Genomic DNA, 16,352 nt, shown 5'->3' with positions numbered 1-16,352 from the left:
CAAGGTAAATTGGTCAGAAATAACTAGAAGACAGCCCTGAGGGTGTTTTGACACTGTTCAGTACAAAGAGCTGGGTGCATAGTGGAATATTTGCATCGCAAAATGCCAACATAATTACAGTACAGATGAAAAACATTCTTTCAAATAATATTTGCTTCTAAAATCAGGGGGCAGGGGAACTAAAGCATAATCCCTTTGCAACATTCTGTTTCCAACATTTACCCCAAGAGTGAGTGAATGCCATTTGCTCTCTGTTATCAGGGGGCAACAGGGCATATGGCATGCTTGTATTTTTAAAGTAACAGATGAGAGTCATTTGTATAATTGAAGAAATTGTTTTATTTTCTTTAGTTTACTGAGTTTGTAATCTTCAGCATTTTATTTTATTTTATTTCATTTCACTGCTTTGGTAACTTTTGGTCAGTGCGTGGCACCCACATTGTGCACCTTTGTGTCCTAATTTACTGGCTGCCACTTACCGGGAGAGGGTGGAGTTAGGAACAGGGAGCTCAGCATGGTGTGGGAACAGCAGCATTGGATTGGCTCTGCCACTATGCCTGCACCACCTGAAGTCCCCATGCCTCACCCCTCTATCCCTGTTGTTGATTTTGTTATCTGCTGCTGCTGTGGGAAGTGGCTTATACAGTGGTACCTTGGGTTACAGGAGCTTCAGGTTACAGACGCTTCAGGTTACAGACTCCACTAACCCAGAAATAGTAGCTCGGGTTAAGAACTTTGCTTCAGGATAAGAACAGAAATTGCACAGCGGCAGTGGGAGGCCCCATTAGCTAAAGTGGTACCTCAGGATAAGAACAGTTTCAGGTTAAGAACGGACCTCCAGAATGAATTAAGTTCTTAACCCGAGGTACCACTGTAACTGCAAATAATCAAATAAAATAAAGTACCTTTGTTTGCAATGCTTTAATTGGACAGAGTGGTTTGTGCTGCTTATGTCATTCACCTTCTTAGCAGCTTTGTGAGGTTGATCATGAGTATCCAACTGAGCTGAAGATAAGGGGTAGTAGCTTACCCAAGACCACCTGCCTAGATTGGTCATCCTTTCTCATAAAGAGCTATTTTGGATGGTGAGGTTTTTGCCTCTATGGCTTAGGTTGCCGTCATTTGCACACTTAGCTGGCTTTATGCTGTTTTGAACTTAGAAGGACTTATTACATATAGGACTGGGTTTTTAGATTGACCTCCCATGCACTCCTTATTTGTGAATAATTCCTATTGAACTCTGAGGAATTCACTTGCAGGAAAACATACATGAATCACGCTGGCTCTACTGTAGAACTCATCCAACTTTAGGTATGTAGGAATCAGGACAGGTGGTGAACCTGTGGTTCTCTGGAAATTGTTGGTGTATAGTTCCTATTGTCCACCTAAACAGTTAGCCATGCTGACCAGTACTGATAAGAGTAGGAGTCCAACTGTATTTAGAGGGTCATATCTGGACTAGACAATCTTTACCTGACAGTCATAAGTATAGTACTGGAAAACCTGTTGCATATCCGCTTCCTTGTTGGTCCATTATTCTGCTTTGGGCTGACCTTTAATCCTGAATCTGAGAACTAATCCAGATCCCTTGGGCTGCTGGCCAATTCCAATGCTTACATTAGTATAGACCCTGAACAAGCTGAGGCCATTCAAAATGCTTTCTGGGATTCAGTCCAAGTTCAAAATCATCTCCTGTAAAGGATTTGGATGATAAATTGTAGTATATGTCTTGTCTGTAATTAAAGGAGTCTTGTCCATAATCTGTCCCTGAATCTGTGTTCAATTCTCACCCTTAACTGGACATACAATTAGATCTTCAATAAATACTTGGATTTGGGCTGTGTGTTTTTTTGTATTGTCTTTTGGAATCAGGCTTGCTGGCCTATTGACCTGGGCATCTCGCCTTGCACTTTTGAATCATTGATTAGTGCATAGCTGAAATATGTTTGTCTCATAAAATCTCTCTTTCAGTGTGAAAGTGGAGCAGTAGACTTATTGGGTTTTATTCTGCTTTTACTTTTTTCAAGGCACAAATGAACATGTGTGTATGTATGTATGTGGATATGTGCCAGTGTGGAGTTCGGCGGCATTCTGGGGAAAGTGAGGGAAGATAGTGGGGCAACTGAAGACTTGCATTTCTCTTTCCAACCAGCTGTGGCATTGAAATACTTCAAATAAGTCAAATCAGCTTTTTATGCAGCTGGTCTGTATGCATGAGATTCCCTGCTGGCTGTTGAGTCATTATGGTGCATCTTATGTAGGAGTCATCTAATGAAGAGCGCCGTTGTCTCTCTAAAAGAGCTAGAAATAGTAATTTACTGGATGCACTTATCTCTCTGGGAGTAGCGAAATAATGGACAAGGCATGACGTCTCCATAACAGGAATAAGATGGCCTAGTACCAAGGTTCTAGAACCATTAATATAAAGGTGGTTTGTCCATCTGATGCTTCTGGAGTCATGAGCATATCCAAGCTGATCTTCTCCTTCACTAAGACCCCAGCAACTGCGCCAGTGCTGATATTTTTATACTTTGCAACCCACTTTTCTTGATGACACTATTGTATCTTGGATGTGTAGATGATTTAATTAATCTGAACCTTGTTATGTTCCCAGGTACTGAGAAGCAGTTACACCAGTTTATTGAGTCCTAGAGGAAAAATATCATGTCAGTTATCATCCTGGGTTTAACAGCTCTATTTTTACTCAGCATTTCAGGGTAGGGGGCAGAGTAGCATAGCTTAGGCAACAGTGCATGTGTAATGATTTGACACATTTTAGCTGAAAATGAGGAAATGCTGTTAAGCATGTGGAACTGTTTGTAAATATGTAGCATACGCAGTGTTTACTGGAAGAAATTTAGAGTGTGATCCTCACACAGACAGTGAGTTTTGCTCTAACACTTTAACACAAAACACACAAAATCTATAAAATGAACACAAAGTTTCTGATTTGTGGTTACCACATGCTTCATCTGTGTTAAGTAGGGGTTTCAGACTTTTACATTTATTAGTTCCTGCTTCTGTGTTTTTAACAGCAAGCATTAGCAGGTAATAATGTTATTTTCATGTAGTGAAAAGTATGCAGCTCAAACTCCTATTAAAATGCACAGGTGCAGACCAACTTGGTTTTTCTTATCAGTTGGCAACACTCTGAATTTTGCATTAATTCTAGTTTATCCAGAAGGATACCCTTGCTTCAAGGAGGATGCTGGAATACCTGTTTAATCTGTTCCTGATACAAATAACACTCTATGGATTCAAACAGCTAGTTGTTCCCAACCTTTTGGATCACATGGTCACATTTGGAAGTGACCTGGTCACTATTAAAAAATAGCTATAATGGGGTGTGGCCAGTCACAAAATGACTGCTGTGGAGTATGGCCAATCAGATCTAGTAAATATCATAATGCATCAGCATGATTTTTTCCACAGCATCACTAACAACAAAGCTTACATTGGTGTCTGCATTCTGCTGTAAAGATTACATATCTGGTACATTTTAGAAATGCCATAGCACAAAAGCTGTGATCCAAAGCTCCAATTCTCATGGAATTTTGTGATCCATTGGATGCCAACAACTACTCAGAGGGGAAGCTATACACTACTCAGAGGGGAAACTATACAGCCAATCAAAACTCAAGTTACCTCAGCAAGGCTCTTGTCATTTTGACAAGTTGCTGGGCAGTACCATATTATTATTATTATTATTATTATTATTATTATTATTATTATTATGATTATTACTATTATTATTTAACCCGCCCTTCACTCTAACGTCTCAGGGCAGGTTACAACACTGAAGCACAATATTAAAAATAGTGTAAAACAACTTACAATCACAAAAATTAAGATTGGCCCAAAAAATATTTACCTCAAGTGTTAAAAGCCAGGCCTGAGTCATTTAGGGCTTTAAGCCCTAACATGAGCACCTTGCATTGGACCCAGAAACAAATTGGCAACCAGTGCAGCTTTTTAAAAACATGTATTACATGAGATATAAATGGAACCCCATCCAGTAATCTGGCTGCCGCATTTTGGACCAACTGAAGTTTCCGAGTTGTCTTAAAGTCAGTGCCATGTAGAAGGCATTACAATGATCCAGTATGGAATTATTCCATACTGCTAGAGCATGGAGTACAGTGACCAAGTGATCTTTGTCCAAAAGGGTTTGTAGCTGGCAAACTAGCTGGAGCTGAAAAAGGCACTTCTAGCACCAAGGCTACCCGAGCCTCTAGTGACACTGTTGAATCCAGGAGCACCCCAAAACTGCAAACCTGCTGCTTCTAGGGGAGTGCAACCACATCCAGGGTAAGCTGCCTCCTCACCTTGCTCAGTCTAATTTTGCCTGAATCATGCATTGAGTATCAGGATGATCTCTGCAAACACTTGGATATTTTATTTACAGAAACACATTTTGTTTCTATTGTTGTTTTAAAATCAGAAACAGCGTTGCTACTTTTTCTTTTTCTCTTACTGACAGCTGCCCGCAACAACCAGATACCCAGAAATTAAGCAAATAAAGCTTTTCCTGTCTTGCTTAAAAGGAAGTCAGAAGTAAAAAGCTTTTTCTTATCCAGAAAGTAATTTGTGTTCAGGGTTATACAGAATTCAGTGGTCAGTAATTGGTCAATTTGAAATCTTATTTTCTGAGGAATTCTCTGAGATAGCATTGAATTGAAATAAAGATGGATGGGCAGGAAGATATGAACAGAAGCTGTTAGCTACTAGATCGGTTTCTTTGGATGTCACTAGGTGTTCACCAGTGTGCCAAGATAGCAGTAGTCAGGTGCCATTCCTAGGGAAGACAGAAGTTTGGAAATAGAGATGGTAGTAAATCAAAACAAAATGTTATTCAACAGTCTCCAACCCATTAAAGGAGTTGGCAGCAACCTGCCCACCTAACAATCCATGTGGAGCAATAACTATGCTAAAAGCACATGTACACATGAGGCCTGTCACAAGATTTGAGGTTTGGCAGAGTTGAAATGGTTAATTTCTGTAGGACCCTTCTTGTCATCTGGGGAAGGTTCAGAACACCAGCCAATTTATTAGTGTTCCCAAAACCTTGCCTTGCCTTCAGAAAGGGTTAGGTGAGTCCCTGGCTGGGGCTCTTCTCCTCACTCAACTCACCCTTCCCTCCTCCATCAATGCCTGTTCATGAAAGACAGGGGGAGCCAATGTGGTACCCTCCAGAAATTGTTGGACTACAATGCCCATAATCCTTGACTACGAGTCATGATGGCTGGAGTTAATGGGAATTGTAGTCCAACATCTGATAGATAACATTTGCTGCCTCTGCTGTAAGGTGTTTGTCAATGGGCTGCTGTAATTCAAAATGCGTTCCCTGTTGGTTCCTGCTATGTCTTCCATATGAAGACAATGCTTCACTTTCTCTTTCCTTTCAATAGATGCTGCTCCTGTGCCTGATCTCTCCCCAACTTCTCTCTGTCTTTGTGTGTGTGTGTGTGTGTGTGTGTGTGTGGAGAAGGAAGAGCACATCCCACACAGCTGTGAGGCTCCGTGGAGATAAAGTTCAGTTGCGTCAAACCTCTGACAGATCCCAGCTGGAGCCAGCTTCTAACAATTTCCAATTCCTATCCACGGTTACCTGGTAATAAGTCCAGATAAAAGTTTCTTTTAAGTCAAAATATGCAATTCTGCATTGTGAGCAATATATGTAGGATTTGGCTTTGATTGTGCTGCTCTGTGTTGCAATCAGGTGGCAGGATTGTAACACACCCAGGCATCACCTTTGACAAAGTGGACTTGTATTGACCAGATGGCATGCATTTATAAGCAGCGGGCAATGTGTCTTGGTTGCTAGATGTATATTGGGGCCTATGGAATTGGTTGCAAGCGTAAGTCGGTTTGGTAGCCAACTGACAGGCCAGCTCATGTGGTGGGAAAAAGGCACTAGGTTGGATCCTTAGTCTAACCTGGAGTGAGTGGGTGAGAGGGAGCCTCTCCCCGCAAGCGTGTCAAAATCACAGGGCTGAATGACTCAGGATACATACCCAATGCCTATGCTAAAGCCTTCTGTCATCTATATAGTTGTGGCCAATTTAATACCAAGGTCTTGTTATGTTGTTTTGTTTCTCCTAAGTTACTATGTCTTTCCAGTAGTAGCATTGTGATTTGCGGTTCTTTTATTGATTATAGTTGTTCCATATGTAGAAGTTGAGTGGAGTGGTAGTTAAATCCTGGTAATGGGACACCCTCTGTCTTCGTGTGTAGTAAAGTACCAAGTGTCAGGCATATGGCAGACTATGCAGTACACACAACTCTGTCCTTCAACACCCAAGGCAGCTTTCTCATTCTACCTAATGGTAAGGCTGGCCCTGCCTACAATGTTTTTCTGGGGAGACAGAGGTCATAGGAGAGCTTCAAAAACCTTTTTAAACATCTCTTTAAAATGTCAGTTTGGGTCATCAGCAACACAGCAACAAAATCTCCTTACAGTGTTATGAGAAACAGCTTTGTCAGGAAAATGGAATCCTTTTGTAAATTAACAATGTCATAAAACAAGGTTCAGTTTGGCCAAAAGAATATTTTCCTTCAAATATGTATTGTGTAAAGTGAAAAGTGGACAGTTACTTCTTATCAACAGGATCTCAAGAGGTTCTCGGCACAGCCTGATCCCAACAGCTGCTGGGCACAGTCAGTGAAAATGTTCCAAGCCTGTTCTTGTTGCCCCTTTATGCAGTAAACAGCTAGATTTGCATGCCATACAAAGAGCAGAAGATAACGGTTGCTGTATTGCTCATATGGAAAAATGTGTGCCATTGCTGTGAAGTGTTCAACTGCTTTACACAAACATTTTTATCTGCCAGTCCATCCAAGCTAACGGCTGGCAAGCACCTGGGGCAAACAAGCAGACAGATAGAATCCCTGATCTGGACCTTGTGTATGCATTCAAACATAGCATTCTATGCATATTAAATATATCCCTTAGTGATGATGAGCTGCCTAGACTAAGGGAAAAAACATTTAGAGCTGGCAACGGAGTGGATTGACTGTCTGGTATCCCCTGATTCCCAGAACCAGGATATTCTAGGTTGTGGTGAGAGTGAACTCAAGATCCCTTTCCAGCCAAGACTCTTGGTGGTACAGGATATTCAGAATTCAGGAATTTAAGTTACTCAACTCCCTGGTACAGGGTTGTTGTTGATGAACACCTGGTCTTTGGTAGCTGCCAGTATATTTCTGAGCCCAATTCGAGTTGCTCACATTGATGCTTAAAACCACAAATGCCTCTTTTTCTATAGACCTTCTTGGATAATAGGATTGGCAGAGGAGACCTGAGGGGTGGTGGGCCAGGAGAGGGCTTTCTCTGTGCCAGCTTCTGTCATATGCTGGAGAGGCACTTCATTACCCCTAGCCATTTACAACTGAAAAGTATTTTTATGATCTACTAGAAAATAATTAATGGATGATTGTAGCTGTATTTGTGGCTGGTTTTTAATTGTGCTCCTATGGTAACCCTTAAGGTGAATGGTGAGTATTAAATCTAAATAACAGTAATATATTGATGAGCATGCAAAGGTCCCTGCTCTCCCTTCATACAGTTCTTTATCTTGGACCAGACAGTCCTTGGAATAGAGTATTCCCTGAAATACAGGACTGTCTTCTGTAAAATGGGACATGTGACCACCCTACTGACCCGCAAAGCTCCCAGTTGGAGATCACTGGTGTCGGGTCATTGTGTGAGACCACAACACAGAGAAGAGGTATGCTGCACTTAGTGCTTTCTTACAACCTAAGATGGAAAATTTTATAATAAATTATTGCATCATTCAGAGAGTTTCCATTTTAAACTTTTCCTAGCCTTCACTAAAGGCTTAGAAACCATTATGTGCCTTTGCAAATGGAATCCCTTTTATCATGCATCTTGGGAGATATATATATATATACTGTATATGAAGTCTGGTTTATCAGCATTCTCTGTGAGGTTAGGGCAACATGAGTTTATAGACTAAGGCAGCAACCCTATACCCATGTACCTGAACGTAAGCCCCATTGAACTTATTGGAATTTCTGGTTAGAAGCACCTCCACCTAAGTAACACAAGGAAAAGGCAAACCTTTCATACTAAGATGCATTTAAGAAGTATTTAAAGCAACTGTGGTCAAAGCAAGATAGAAATACTGTTCTTTAGAAAAGCTCTAGTGCTCTTGTAATGGTTGTCAAGCATTTAGAAGTTCATTTTGACTTTAAAATACAATAATACTTTATTTCTACATACAAATGAAAATATGTGTATATTCTCCAAGGATACAATTACCTTATGCTGCAAGACAAGTGCCAGTTGTTTTTATCAAAGCATTCCCAGAACTTAACAACGCTGCTCTAAAGTATATCAGTTTCCAAAAGGACAAAAAAGTATCTTACAACTCAATCCTATTAATGCTTACTGAGATGTGTGTCCCACTGATATCATTAGGGTCCTACTCCCTCGTATGGCTACTGTCCTATAGACAAGGTTCTTAAGGCTCCATTATATAAACAAACAATTTGTTCAGGACACGTTCTAAACATAATCTTCAGAAACGGGCAATCAGTTGTACTCAGCTATCAGCTTGTAATGGGATACTTCATCAGAAATATTAATTGATGAGTTAAAAAGTATGTGTGCATATATATCTGACTTTAATGCATTGCCAATGTATATTAAAGTAATATAAATAAATTGTATTGCATATAGCAAAAGGCCTTTGCAAAATTGTACCTCAGTTTGATAATACAAATATTCTGTCAATGAATGAACCTAATATATGTTTACAATATTTGTAAAAAATTGTCATTAAAATCCATGTCTGCAGTACATCAGTGTACCAAGATACCATTCGTTTAAATCATTTAAAGCTTTCCTTTAAAAATTTGCATGTAATTTTCTAGTTGCTGTAGCAAAAGTAACATAGTTTAGTTTGTTATTAATTCTATTGCAATGTCCTGCGATGTTTTATATAACTATGGTGAAAGAATGCCTTTAAAAAAATGCCTATGGTTCGCCATACAATGTCCTCAAAATGCTTCTATCCAAAACCACTTTATTTATTCTCATTCATTTAATATATTTATATCGTGCCTTTCTCTCAAGTTGGGATTTAAGGCGGCTTATAACATTAATAAACATAATATTACGGTGTACTACATTTTAACACTAACCAAAAATAGAAAATCTAGGTTAAACATATATGCAAAAATCCCTGGAAAGCTATTCGCATGAGCTGCATAATGCATGTACCTGAAGTTGGGGGGAAAGGCTCACACTTTTTTCATTTGCATATTTTAAGGTACACACCTTTTAAAATTAATACTCGAAATGTTATGTGAGAGCAAGCTGTGTGAAATGACACTTATTTCCTGCTAGTACCAGTTTCTGTTCTTTTTTTAGGAGCGTGAGAGAAAATGTCTGAGCTTACACAATGTCCATGATACCTTTGCATATTATCTTTGCCACCACATAAATCACATTTTGTAATGGGAAACCTAGAGTGACTTGCAATGGGAACTAAACCAGGGAACTATTGTTTTGGGAAGCATTACATGAACAGCCTGGCTTCTCATCCCTATTTAGGAATCGCTGGAAAGCACTGAATGTGCTAAGACTGGATATCCACCAACTTCACATACATTTGTTCCCTGATAAATGAAAGCAATGGGATGGGGTGAGATATTTGTAGAGCTGGAGACCAATATTAGTCTGGTTTTTTACCCATAGAAACTAACTTGTTTGGATACCAAGTTGTGGCTCTATTTATCAACCACAGACCATTCCTGAGTTTGTGAGCAACTACGTAACTGCTGACTTTTCCTTAATGTTGCATAATGACACTTGTAATTCAGAAACTGTGTAGCTTGGCTATTACTGTACTAAATATTCAGTTAAGAAGCTTCTTGCTGACTGTTCTTTTTATTATCCATTTCAATTTAAATACATTGTAGCACCAAACTTTTTAAAGATTTACCTCTAAATTCCAAAGCAAGAATCAAATTGGGGTGCTTTTATATCTTTTACCGATTCATAACAGAAGCCCCAGATACATTTCACACCTGCACTTCTGATCATTACATTGGCAATGTATTCAATCACTTGGGAGGAGTGTGCCACTTGCTTCCATAGTACAAAATACACATTGACATTCCAACAGGGACTGACAATGCAATGCCTAGAAATTTTGCCCAATTGCTGAACACTCCAGTACTGAGGTCCCTAATGGATATAATCATTTCATAATTAACTCAGTCTTTTTAAGGATTAAATAATTAATATTTGCACCACATTCTGAAGATAAAGGCGGAGGTGTGAGCCTTCCATATTAGTGCTATTGGTAATTTATTCATGAGTAAAAATTCCAGCTTGACACATTGTTGGAAATGATAAATTATGACATTAATAATCTGTTATCCGTAAGTATGGATAACAGATCGGAAACAAAAGCAGGGGTGGCTGAGTTGAAGGAAAACGTAGATGCAAAACTGAAGTTAAATGGAAATCTGAAGGCTAAATTGTTATTGCAGTTTTGTTTAATTTATTACAGACCTTGTGCCTGGTGATAGTGTCATTTCAACATGGTGATGGTGCCAGAAAGTGCATCCTTCTGTGATATTCATACCTAAAAATAGAGCTGAATCCTTGTTAAAGTTGCCCTTTAAATTCTTTTTCATCAACCCCCCACCCCACCAGCCACCCAACTTTGATCTAAGCATTTAGCCAAGTGTCTGGGATCACCATAAATCAGATTACAAACTTCTGTGAACTGCAAAGCTCTCTTAAGGCTGAAGTGCATTAAGCACAAATGGGGAAACATGGATTATTATTATGACAGATTCCGTACCTTGGCTCTTCTCTGAGCTGGAAGAAAGAAGAGACTACATTTGGAACTTTGTCAGCTCTTGGCTTACAACATGGCAAAACATACTGTCAAATTTCCCCCAACTTTATCATCACAGATATCACGCCAGTTACAGCAGAGATTTAAATGGATTGTCAGATCCAATTGCACTCTTTCTTACCCCAGTTGTTAGCATGTAATGTTATTAGTAGAAAGCGTGGGGTGAAGGGAAGTGTTAATTAGCTGACATGAACACAGTTAATATTGCTAGACCAGTAAAACTATTTTATTAAAATAGTTTGCAATGATATCACCAGCATTTGCAGCTGCTGAGTGTTTCAGATATCTCTACTTGCCAAAGTGGAGAAGGGGGTAAGCTCTGGGATGTTTTTTCACTCTTGTTGTCTTCAAATAATTGTATGAAGATGAAGTTCTACTAGCCTAATGTTTACATCCTTTTCACTGGGAAGGAGCACGACTGCTCGACTTTATCCTCTTCAAACAAAGCAATTAACCAATCATATTTGGAAGAAAGCGATCTTCATCTTTTTGGATAGGCTTCTGGAAATTCTTGGAAATCACTTCCTGTTGTCATAATGACCTGAGGTCCATTCCATTAATTGGAGCCATTTTGCTATCACATACTGTTCCTAGATAGTTTGTCATTATTTCAGGCAATTAGTTGTAGTACCACTTAACAGCTGCCGTATATTTGAGGGGAAATTATTTTCTTTCTTAAGATGTATCTTTTTGCTATCTCATTCTGAAAACCGCTGAAACCACAGCTTCTGTAAGTAGGCTGACAACACAGTCATGATGATTGCAGTAAGAATCTACCTGATTTAGGTTACAGTATGCAAACACACATTATGGCCCGCTATATGCAGAAACACACTCAATAATAATTACCGGTAGTATGTTCCAACTCTTTGCAGGCTGAGGCCCAGTTTTCTTTCTCTGGAATTATGAGCCCTAGAGGAACAGTTCCTTCATTAAAGGGGAAAATGTATGGTGAGGCTAATAAGTATAGGAGACAAATATTTTATGGAATGTGAGCAATCAGTAATGGCAACAGAGTATCAACTACAATAAAAAACGACACCCAACTACTGTTTGTTTGGTTTTTGATCTGTTATTTGCAGACAGAAGACCAGCACAACCAGAGAGCAAAGTCTTCTTGAATGTAATTCTCAATTATAAAACACCTTTGTTTTATCCCAGCACAGGAAATTGTTTATAATCAGATCTTGTATCTTGCTTATTTGGGACAAATAACTTGTTATGCATCTGATATCTACTTTTCCATATTCAGGGAATAAATCCTTCTGAAACACAAATGACTTGGAGATACCTCTTCTTTCTGCAGTTCCAGCTGTATTATGCCAGACGGCTTGAATCTCCAGGTGGACAAGAATGCTTTTAATATATATGTGACTGTGCATGCAGTTCGCAAGTTTTAGCCTGGGGGGAGCTGCTTGCAAATTATAGCACAGACATCCTGGAGGGGGGGCTCTCCTCCTCCTCTCCCCTCTCCCAATTAACCTCTATGTGCAAGGCCTACCCAAATGACATCCCCAGGGCCACTCATAGGTTTCAGATTTGGGCCCTGAAATCTCAGGGACTGGGATGCTCCTGACCTGGTAACCCTTCCCATTCAGCATCGCTGAAACAGAACATACAATTTTTGCATAAGCATACCTAAAAACCATTAGTGAATTTAATTTTTTAAAAATAGTTTTTTCCTTCCTTAGCAAATGTCACCTGAAAGCATGTATGCTCTTTGGGGAAACTGACCTTTTCAAATGACTTATTTATTAATTTAGAACATTCACTGATTTGCCTGCACCTAATTTGTGGGATCAATGGTAAAAAGCTGACATTTGAATGCCATCATTTATTGTGTCCCTTTGTTCAGCATTTGCTCTGGCATTCAAAGATAGCTATAGAGCCAACACTGTGCTATAAAGGAAAACAAGAGCTATCTTATTTGAGAATATATGTGCATTTAAAAAAGTTGTTTGGGTGAAACAAGCAACTAGGCTTCCTAGGCTTTTTAACACTGCAGTCCTTTTAAACATACAAATGGAATTCACAGTGTGACATTTCTGAGTATTTGCAGTCCAATCTCAATGATTCTTCTATTCTCAGGAAAGTTGCTGGGTTCTTGGATCATTGCTATGAGTATTTGGCAAACATGTGGCAAAGACAGACTGATGCTGGCTTGGTGAAGCTTCCTTGGCCAACATCCAGAATTAAGTTAGCATGACAAAAACAAAGAATTGGCCACCATCTGTTTCTGTTTTTATCCGGCTAACTAGTAGACAAAGAAGACTAAGCTAATTGGTCTTCCAACAACTCATATATTCTGCTTTGCCCGTTCCTTGTGACATGTTCTCTCTGGCACCTCACCACCTGAAACTCCTCAGGCTCTACCAGCAGTATACATTTAAAGCATTAGCATATCATTTTAAACAATCATGGCTTTCCCCAAAGAATCCTGGGAACTGTAGTTGGTTAAAGGTGCTAGGAGAATTGCTAGGAAACAGCTTATCCCATCACAGAGCTACGGTTCTCAGAGTTGAGGTTTAATAGTCAACCCTTCTTCCCAGAGAACACTTGAAAGCGATGGGAACAAAAGTTTCAGGTTCAGGAAGGAACAATATCTCATTCTCCTTGTGAACAAGAGGTCTGCTCATGAGCAAGCAATCCATGATACTCCTTTATCTCCAGCTGCTGTGGTTAGGAAGCAAGAGCCTCCCTCTTGAACCTTCCAGTTGCTGGAAGCAACATAGGATTCTGGCTCTTTACCTGTTCTTCTAGTTCCCTTGCTGAACTCCCTTTGATAATGATCTTGAACTGTTTCCTGACCTTGTTGATCTTGGCTTTTTGAGAATGTGCTGCACCTGGAACCCTTCTCTCCTGAGTGTTTCAGTTAAAGGCTTCATCCTCCCAGAACTGAGGCCACATCCCCCTGAGGACACTGCTTGAAGTTTGACAGTAGGCATGATACTGAGCCAGGCACAAGGAAAACCTAGTTTCCACAGCTTTCTGGATACCTGACCTGTCAGCATAATTGCCATGCCAGACACCAGGGCAAGGGGACTGGCCTCCCTTCATTCTACTGTGGCTGGAACAGCAACCTCAAAAAGAGAATGGGTGGGGAGGAATGCATTTGGAAGTAAGTGGCCCAATAAGAGAATGGGAGGTGTCTAGAAGCTTTGAAAGCTATGTTGGGAGGGGGATCAAAACCCATCGTGATGCATATGGAATAAGCCAAGCTCTTGTATGAGTTTGGCATTGGGGAATAGCTCTGTTTTTGAGCCTAGTGCTGGGCCTGACTAGGGGAGTTCCCTTCCTCCTTCGTTGTTTAGGCTACAACTGTTACTCCTTCACCCACTTATATCATTAAGGCGGCTCCTGTGATCCCTCCTTCCACCTCCACAAGGCCAAATAAATCTAATAAACACTGTAATAATAATCATGGGTGAGTTGCTGTACTTCTTAGGGCATTGGCACCACAGGGTAAGCTTACTTGTTCTCAGTTTGTTCTTTGCTATTCCATTTGCTTGGTTGCCAAGCAACATACATTGCTAGGCATTTACATTATGCATTGGTGCACAACATGGTTTGTGTTTTAAAAACAACCATGGACTCAAATATGGCTATTATGACCAGGAATCTGAAGACTCAGTTGGTTATGTCAGTCTTTCAGCACTAAAGTCATTTACTAACCAATGAAACAAAATCCTTGATTATGTGTAATTGGTGTTCTTGCCTGTTTTACTGACATTGCAGCTAATCGTGCTCAGCAACCCTCCCCGTTCAAAGGCATGTCTTTAAAAACAACTCAAAATGGAGCCTGCAGGCTATGAGTAGCTGCATGACTTGTTCCCAAACCTTTTTCCACACTAACTAGCATTTTCAGTTTGGGTGCATTTAATGTATATCCATCTGTAGTTATATTCATGTTGAAGCTGATGTACACATATAGTTTTTCGGTGTCTAAATTGCACTTGATTGAAAGGGGCCATTTTCCACTTCAACTTGCATCACCTAGAACAATGTCTTTGGACAAAATACACCCCCCTCAATGTATATTTCATTCGCCCTCATTGGCAAACCTAACTACATCCTTGCTATTTTTCCTCTGGTTCCCTCTACTTTATAGTATTGCTCAGTCACTTTCACTGTGCTTCCTCTTCTAACGGCATTGCATTAATGCACAATAGTAGAGTGATGAGACATTGGGAAAGCCAATAATAATGGCTGGTATATAAGTAGAATCATGAGCAATAATTGAGCATGCCACCAACTGTTCTTGTGTAGCGGCTTAAGGAGAACCCAAGACTGAGTTATGGTAGCAAGAAAATGCAACAGAAATGCTTTAATCAATGGAATTGAGAACTATACATGCTGAAGTGGAGGCAGAGGGATACACTCAAACAAAGGTACACAGCTGAAATTATATTGAGACTGCTTTCTCAACAAAAGTCTTTTTGCATGCAAAAATTTGTGATATTTCCTTTTGAATAGACAGGAACATCACAACTTTGGCAGTATCATCATTAATCAACCAAGTAGGGATATAGTACTAAATATTCTTTATTGGGCAAGGTTGAAGCTTAGATGAAGAGAGGTGTCTTACATGGGAATGGAAGTTAATTTTGGTTCCATCAGTTTCTCATTCTTCCTATCTTAAATTTGATTCTCCACATTTCTGCAGCAATTTGCATTTTTAAAAAATGCTATGAATTTTTTCTAATACACAGTTTTGTATACAGTTGCCTAACAAACATTTTTAAAGCAATTTTTCTTAATATAATACATTTTGGTATGTTATTTTTACTGATAATAATTTTAGGCACACCTACCCCTAATATATGCATCTTTGTAAACACTATTGTGTTGGAGAAATGAATTGCAATATTTGGATATTGAAGAATGGCTATATTCTCATATTGTCTCAGAAAGGGTAAACTTGATAGATTCAGCTTTAAATGAGAACTGAATCAAATTTCTCTCCTAACCCTAATCTTGGAGTACACAATGACTGAGGCCTGGTCTTGACATGCACTAGAATGAGGTGGTAGAGAACTGAGGTGCTAAAATGGGCTCTGACACTTAATGCTTTATGTGTTTAATCACATTTTTATTTATTTGTTACTAAGTTTATAACCTGCCCTTCCTCCCGAAGGAGCTCAGTGTAGCAAACAGCTAGTGTCAAAACAATTAAAACATCTTTAAAATAATCCCAGTACAGATTCAGACTGGGAAAGATTTTAACCCAAATGGCTGCTTGTTTTTCATTAAATATTAAAACATTAAAAAACATTAAAGAATTACAAACTTAAAACCAGCACAACTGGCTAAGAGTTGCCTGCTGAGCTAGTTCTCTTCCTGCTGAGCTAGTTTTCTATTTAAAGGGGTGTGGTTGGTTGGTTGGTTGGTTTTAATGTGAAGGAGCATTCAAAATTGAAGTCCAGCAGCTCTAGTTTGAACTGAAGTAGTCTATTCTGC

The 16,352-nt window shown here is 39.5% G+C and overlaps 1 protein-coding gene and 1 long non-coding RNA gene across 2 annotated transcripts in view; one reads left to right on the top strand and one right to left on the bottom strand.

Annotated features, from left to right (window-relative positions):
* Nucleotides 1-16,352, top strand: part of KCNB2 (potassium voltage-gated channel subfamily B member 2) — a 239,804-nt gene that overhangs the window by 38,934 nt on the left and 184,518 nt on the right. The window lies entirely within an intron of this gene.
* Nucleotides 4,627-11,822, bottom strand: LOC310713458. The gene is made up of 2 exons (XR_014529268.1): nucleotides 11,745-11,822; nucleotides 4,627-4,795 (listed from the first exon to the last, which is right to left on the bottom strand). It is a non-coding gene; the product is annotated as an uncharacterized lncRNA (long non-coding RNA).

Source organism: Podarcis liolepis, assembly GCF_965112155.1.
Source record: "Podarcis liolepis genome assembly, chromosome: 8".
NCBI classification, from domain to species: Eukaryota; Metazoa; Chordata; class Lepidosauria; order Squamata; family Lacertidae; genus Podarcis; species Podarcis liolepis.
Note: the sequence above shows the minus strand (reverse complement) of the source record. Positions and strands in the feature narration are given on the sequence as shown.